Below are 7,961 nucleotides of genomic sequence, written 5' to 3'. Positions count from 1 at the left end.
AACACCACACATTAGCTGACCTCACCAAAGTGCCCCTTGAGATTTGTTAGGCAGAAGGCCCATCACAGAAGCCAGGGTGACTTTTCACTACTTGCCTGTTTTCACCCAGGTGCCCAATAACACTATCCCATGTTGTAGACTGATCTAATTTGCTTGGCACAGATGTCAGACCTGTCATTTCCTAGATTTCTCTCAATCCCCATCCCTTTTACATGTGATTACGGTCACATTTACCTCCCTCGTCTTCTGATGCCAGTCAATGAGTGTCAATTACTACCTAATTTCTCAACTACAACTCATACATTGGATTTCATTAAATATTAATTATATTTAAAAATTACAATGCCTGAATTATTCCACTGTCAATATTTTTTCAGGACAGAGACATACAGGTGCTGAATTTTGTGAAGGACTCAGTTTTACCCAGGAGGGTGAATTAATTACAGATTCACAAGGTAAGCATGCATTTGGTTTGTTTGCCTAGCCACACCAGTTGTTAGGCTTTCAATTTATGTACAGCAGGACTTCGCTTGCACAGATGCTGCAGAGCGTGAACTAATGCATTCATTTACTGAAAAAGCCATTCTGCAACATTTCTTTGTAAAGAAGTGGCTTATGCATAGTTTATTTTGTATTTTCTTTCTATTTATATCTCTCAACTCAATTATTCTTTTCTTTAAAATTCTAGATTTGGAACTGCTACACTGATGATATGCTGACTTCTTGAAAGCAAAATCTGGTCCTCACTGCGTTCAGTAGGATATTCGCAGCTGTTTTCAACATGATGCCCGCAGTTCATTCCAACCTGTTCTTTCTTCCTGCAAGTTGTATGAGTTGAGCAACAACTACAGTTCTAATCATGCTCCATGCATGAACGCTGCCAGGACCAAAGAGCTTGCTGGGGATCAGTGAGGGATAAGTGAAACCAGAGGCAGTTAGATATCTTTGGCAAAAGAAACCAACACCCAAGGAGCATGTTTCAGAATTGAGCTTCCAATATGAGAAAAGTACATGCAGCTTCTTTCATAAAGATTACCTTAGAAGATACAGTGGTGCATTTAGGACTGTAGCCATAAAAAAAAAAAAAAAAAATCTGGACAATAAAAAATCCACAAACTGAGCATTAGACTACAATAGCCAAAACTTGACCCACCGGAGACTATTTCCTCACAAGGTAAGCAGGCCTAGAGGTGCTCTGTTTAGACCTACTGAGATACTAGTACTTATGGATAGCATCTTGACATATTTTAAGGGGATCTGTTTCCTCTGTCCTCAGTATTGTCTTTGTGAAGAAGTTCTCCAGGCATAAGATCCCAAGTAGTACTATGAAATATCTGAGCAGCCTGTAAAACATTGTATGCAGTACTGCAGATTGAACAACTGTTTTCTCTGTGCACCTCTCATGCACTATTTCTGCCTGTGATTATGTTTTTCATGCATCACCAGTGCAGCAAGCTTTTGCTAGATATTTCACCAGCTAACTGCAAATTAGCCAGGGCGTGCTCTTGATTTGGAGATCTCTGACAACCCAGCCCACCATTCACTCAGACGTATTCAACAGGGAAATAAACTCTTTTCAATGTTGAAGAAATCCAGCTCTTCATTAGTTAACAAAGTTCTTTTCCCTCTCTTTAAGAGGAATAATCTCTTTAAGAGAAGAATCATTTTCAAAGCTTGAGAAACGCACTATTTCCACTTCAGTTTAGATTCTTAGCCAGTTAAGATTTCCTTTAGATGGAACTGACTTTTCATGCTAGACTTGACTAGGAAAGTTAAGTGTTTGAGAGCAGGAGGAACAAAGAAAAAAAACCACCTCAGAACTATGTTCTTTCTGAAACCTGAGGTATAGGTTAGCTACCAAAAATGAACATAAAGGAATCAGATCTAAATGCCAGGTACCAGTGACTTTTAGGAGGAATCAGGTGTCTACTTAAGTTCCTCCATTAAAGTGGATCATTAAAAACAAAGCCCCAGGCTTCCTGAAACAGAAGATTTCCACGTCTGCTTTATACGAGTCCCAGACAAGAAAATGAAGGGGACATACGGAATACTGTGAAATAACTTTGGAATTCTGAATGCAAGAAAGTTTATTTTTATTAGCTGTTGTTCTTCATATAGACTGTGTGCCTCTCAGGCCCCTCACCTCAGATGTTCCTGGCATGCATGGCTCACAGTGCTTGCCTTAGCTTTATTCATGAAATTCATTTCATAATAACAGGAGAACATTCCCTGGGGGATTATCACACTTCTGTAGGCTTGGATAGAGTGCTCCAAAATGTCACCCGAGGCATCCTATGTCACCTAGTACAAGGAGGAACTGCAGGCACTTTATAATACTCACAGCAGTTTTAGTGTGGATATAGCTCCGTATCTACCAACCAAGTTATTATGAGTCAAACTCCGGTTCTGTGTTTCCATGAACACATCCAGTTAACATTCATTTCCCAAAGTTATGTTAATCCTCAACTTTCCTTCCACATGAGTCCACAGTTAATTAAGCAGGGATGGGTTCTGCTGTGGCCTCATTTGCGAAGAACTCATTCTCTGCACTTCTGGAGAAGAGGCAGCTGTGACATCAACAACCTACCTCAAACCTAGTCAATGTCAGAGGTCTTCCAGGACACTTAGCATCCCCAAAAATCTGACCAGATCCAATCAGGGGAAAAGGGAACATTTCTGTGACATGCATACATTCATTTGGGCCTGCTTTGACCTACCTGGGCCACTGCAGGAAGGACATGACTATGAGTAGAAAGAACACACCTACTGATGGTATCTTGTGCAAAGGTCTCTGTCTCCCTTAAGAGCCCATTTAGCTGCTACAGGCTAAGCTTTTCTAATCAAATGCTTCCAGAAGTAGACACTTAATTAGTTTAACTGCAGAAAGATTTTGGAGTTTCAGAAGGTTCAGAGTTCATTTACTTTTGTCCTTACGTTTCACTTGCACACATCCATCTTCCAGAGCTCCAGCCAGGGTTACGATCAGAGGGCCAGAACTGCCTGTGCAGGCACACACAGAAGAGATCACGCTCAGAAACTTTTGATTAGCTAGACAGTGATTTCATTTACAGACAGCAGTTGAGCATCATCCAGGAAAATGAGTTAACTGAAACATAATTAAGTGCATGTCAGCAGAGCAAGTTGAATTAGTCTGCTGAGGAAATTAACAGGCTCTCAGATACAATAGGGGTTCAAAAGAGCCTATGGAAATAGAATGAAGGGACACAACTACCAACTCACATTTCTAATTAGAGAAGTAAGTATGAATGGAACACAAGTTTCCCCCACATCTCGCTCACCTTTCACATGCCCTTTCACAGAGGGATTTCTACATGCGGGAACATTTCAGGCACATCTCGAACTTGTTTAATCCAAAAGTTAAACTGTGTTGGCAAGTTAGCTCAAGTCGCTCTGGGCAGAGGGAGGCCGCTTTCTGAGGCCGTCAGTCACACACTGAAGCGGGGCCGTGTGAGCTGGGAGCTCAGCCATGCAGAAAAGCCAGCCCGCTCTGCCCAGCAGCTCATCAAAGGCTGTTCACCGGGAACGCTCGGCAGTCAATCCCAATGCTGAAATCCAGGCTCAAGTTTCAGTTTCAAGTGAATTCAAAGTTCACAAGTGAGGGTATTTTCTCACAGGTAGCTGTAAGCCTCTTTATTCTGCTTTCATGCTCCCAGGTCAATTCTTCGCCTCGGATAATTAAACCCAGTGTGGGGCTGAGGGTCTGTAGGACAAAAGGACATGCTCTGGAAGACACCCCAGGACCTCACCATGGCCCCTGGGCATGAACCCCCGTTTCCCCTCAGTCTCACACCTGTATACAATTCAAAGCCCTAAATCTGCAGCCCTACCACAGGCATGGGCTCTACCAGCCCAGAACCACTGTGCTTCGGGACTGCCAGCCCTGCTTCGGCAAGGAGGGAACGCGTGGGAAGCCTCACCCCATGTCTCCATACCCATGGTGACCCAAAACCTATAATCTGCTCTCCCAGAGCCTTTCCTGGCTGCTCTGAGCTCCCAGCAGTGTATGAATGGTTGAGTTTAAGATCTCCTCCTCACTTTGACTCATATAATCATGTTTGCTGCTACTCCTGATAAGAAAAAAAAAACAACACCTTTCCAAACAAGAATAGAAAACAGCACTCTGTTTTTCTGACACATATTGCCACAGTCTCAGGTTTAAACCAGACCCAAATGGCCACGCTTATTATTCTCCTGTGGGCAATGAGGAAGCAGTTTCTCAAAGCAGAGATGTAAACTGGAGTGATTCATTGTGCTTTACTTGCCTCATGTGCTTTTTCTAGCCAATTTGGGTAAATACAATATCGGAAATCATGTCCTACATGAACAATTCCTAACAGCTGCTAAGAGCCCCATCACTTTTTGCCTCATTTAATATTCTCTGTAATTATGCTAGTCGTAAAATCATTCAGTATTTCTGTAGATGTCACATGCCCTTCCACAGAAACCTCAGCAATAATTAATGCTCCATTAACACTTTAAGTGTCTAGTTATTATTTATTCATTTAGCATTAAAATTGATGAAGCTACTTTAGGGAGGAAAATGTTGACATGGATTATACAAAAATTTATTTTTTGCATATAGTCACTTTATCCAAAATCTGCAGGACATTTGTTTAGTGATGATTGCCAGTGATTCTGTAGCCTTAGCTATATTCTCCTCCCTGTCTGCTGCCACACCATCATCTCTTGCTCACGGGAGGAGATGCTTAAGGCACTGCAAGAGAAGACCATTGGAAAATGAAGAAATGCTTTCAGGCAAGTCTTTCTGCAGAGAGTCCTCATACCCAGGAATTTTTCACTGCATTCCCATCTCTATCATTCTTCCACATGTCCATGAACAAGCTGCGCTGGTAAGTCCTCACCCTGTCCATAGGTCAATCCTTGATTTAAGAAGGCCTTTTGTTTTCTTGATCGTTTATGGACAGAGCATTAAAAATAAATATTTTATTCCAGCAAAATATATATATATGTATATTTGATCCATCAAATAAAAATGATTTACCTGGGAAATTTTGTTTTGATTTTCATTTTGGCTGCTGGGAAAAGTCAGCCAATATCTGGGCCTGAGTGGCAGTGTTTGTCTAACTAAGAATCTGTGGGTATCCAGCAGCCCCAGTGAAGGAGCCCCGCCAGGGAGGCAGGTGTGATCTGCCTGGGGTCACAAAGAAGGAAACCTGTGCCTGCTGGCAGACAAGCTCCCACTGGGAACTTGTGGTGCAGCTGGGAAGACTCAGGTCTCCCACCCCCATGTCTCACCAGTGGGCTCATCCTTCCTGCCCTGTGGCTATGAGAGGCACTTTGAACCCAAGGACTGCTTTTGCAACTGCATTCAGAGCTGTTCCTCTGTGTTTCCTGGTGCTATATTGGCTGTAATTGATTTTCCAGCTATTACCATCATCAACAACCCTACTAACAAGAGATATAGGCAAACTGTGAGCCTCCCATGGCTGAGTTTATTAAGGGATGGAGTTCCCCAGTCAGCTCCGGACTGCCACAACTTGGAAGAGTTCCTTTCTTACAAAAACAACAGGGAGCTCTTCTCATTGCACGACCCCCCACTCCTCAGTTAAGCTATCCCACAGCTGTTGCTGACTTCTAAAACTGGATCACTCAGAAGCGTGGCCTTTGTGTTGAGTTTTACTGCTAGCAAAAAGAAGAGAAAACCTGCTAGTGCCTGAAGAGACGTTCACACTTTCATTCCACCCTCTCTCCCATCCCACACATATATATATATACATGGGTACCTTGACAATAACATCTTGTCATTCATTACAAAGCCTTTGTTATATAAGCCAAAACCATGTATTTTTTGGACACACTGAAACCTAATATATTTTTTCTGCTTGTATAGTTTTCCTTCCTTGGAGGAAGGCTTCATGTTCAACAGGATGTGCTGTCTCCTTCTCCCCTACACCTTGTTTTCCTTCCCCTACATGCCATCTGCTACAGCTTCTCTAGAAGAAACACCACCACTGAGGTAAACTGCCCAATCTGGGGCTGCAGGGGCACTTCTAGAAGGGGCTGTCTGTTCACCTCACACACTAAAAGCTGCCATTGCTAGCACTCAACCTGTGCTGAGCTACCTAACGTGGCACACAACCCCTGCAGCTTGGCAGGGGATGGCTTGGCAGAAAGGCCAGGCAATTCATCGCTGCTCATCACAGGGACTGTCTCTCTGTGTGCTGCTTTCTCTCCCATCCTAGATATTGCAAGATATTGATAGTATAAAAACAGCAGGTGCAGCAAGGTGCATACAAATTGCAAATAATAAGTTAATGGCCATCCTTCAGTGCCCCATGGAGAGAAAAGGGCCATTAGCTCCACTAAAGCAAGAAAAAGCATTCTCTTGTGCTCCCATTTTCCTTTTTACTGCAATGTGTAAAATGCACATATCTGTGCCTCAGAAACCTCTCTTTGAATTATAGCTTCTCATTACAGGAAGAGACTTTAGATTCAGTTTCATCTTTCCTAGAGAAGTTTTTTGCTTCCTTCCTTCCACAGTAGCCTGCAAATTCACTGAGTACATGCAACCCAAAGTGACAGTTCAAGGAAACTGGATCCAAACTCCTCACCTCTAGATCTAATGCCGAGGTTGACTCACCGGGTTTATGTGAAGACCTCTATACTTGAATTTCAGCCAGTAACTCTCTCCCCTCCACTTCTACTCTGCTACACCAATCCACAGAATGGCAGAACAACCTTTTTTTGGCTTCCCTGTCATTTCATTATTTTCTATGGAGGTGAGTACTTTCATTTTGTGCTTTCTTCTTTCCTTGAAAGGCTCAATCCCATCTTTACCAGAGTAAGAAGGTGAGGATGTAGCCCAGACACAGTCAGTTTAACAAGGACAAAACTTTCTCCCATATCACTTAACTCCTTGAAAATAGTGGGCTACATTATCTCATCACTCATTTACTTGTAGGAAAATCAAAGATTTTTCTCTAAATTATGTGGACCTGGTTTTCACTGACTTCATGGACTTGTTCCAATTTAAGGCAGTGTAACAGAGATTAAAAGCAGACCTGGATGGCCAGTGACTGTTGACACTGCGTTGGGTCGTGGCAGGGTCAGGACCATCATTATCCTTCTGCTTTGATGTTAAGCACTGATGATGTACACAGGCTATCCAAGTTTGGGTCTCAATTCAGATATGAATCTGAATTTTCTACCAGAAAGTCAGCATCCAAACCCAGGTAAAGTTCTACTATAGCAGAACGGTTACAAGGAGAAAACTAGGAAATGTGGACACAAATCAGTTAAGAAGAGTAAAGAAAGCATTTAACTGAAGCAATTCTACATTAAAACACATGGGCTTCATGATGTTATAAGACTGCTGAAATGCTAGAGGGCATTTCACTGACTAAAGACTCACAATTGTTTCCTTCCTACCAAATTCGTTTCAGATTTACGAAGAAACAGGAAGCACAGGTACTTGAGTAGTCTGCTCTCTTTGCATACAAGTCTCATAAAGGATTTTGCAAACTGTCTGCAAAAATGTCAAGCACATCCTGGATTGAATTTTCTTAAGCAGAATCCAGCACTGCTTACACCTCAACCAACAACAACAACAACAAAAAGAGAGAGAGAGAGAGAGAGAGAGAGATTTCAAGAGATACACAACCTATTTGCCAGCCAGGAATAAATATAACCTTGTCATAGGGTTAATTTCCCTCAACCTCATCCTGAGGAATCTGTCCATCTGTAAAAGTCAGTGGATAATGGCAATGCATTTCTCAACAAAGCTTCCTACCTGGGAAATACAGCTGCCAACAGAGAATGAGTTTGACTATGAGGAGGCCAGCAAAACAGATGCTTTGAGTAAGGAGTCATTACATGCAAATTGAAAGGATTGCTGCTGAAGAGAAGCTGCTGAAGGCATATGTTACTGATCTCAAAAGGAGGAAGAAGGATGCATTCCTGAACCATTTATACAGGAGCTC

The 7,961-nt window shown here is 42.4% G+C and overlaps 1 long non-coding RNA gene across 2 annotated transcripts in view; it reads left to right on the top strand.

Moving 5' to 3' along the window:
- LOC121110368 overlaps positions 1 to 3,305 on the top strand; it is a 30,393-nt gene extending 27,088 nt beyond the window's left edge. For both annotated transcript variants that reach the window (XR_006938909.1, XR_005858671.2), the window contains 2 exons: positions 378 to 455; positions 689 to 3,305. This is a non-coding gene — a long non-coding RNA (uncharacterized LOC121110368). The remainder of the gene's footprint in view (positions 1 to 377; positions 456 to 688) is intronic.
- The last annotated feature ends 4,656 nt before the right edge of the window (positions 3,306 to 7,961 follow it).

This window comes from Gallus gallus, chromosome 3 (assembly GCF_016699485.2).
Source record: "Gallus gallus isolate bGalGal1 chromosome 3, bGalGal1.mat.broiler.GRCg7b, whole genome shotgun sequence".
NCBI lineage: Eukaryota > Metazoa > Chordata > Aves > Galliformes > Phasianidae > Gallus > Gallus gallus.
Note: the sequence above shows the minus strand (reverse complement) of the source record. Positions and strands in the feature narration are given on the sequence as shown.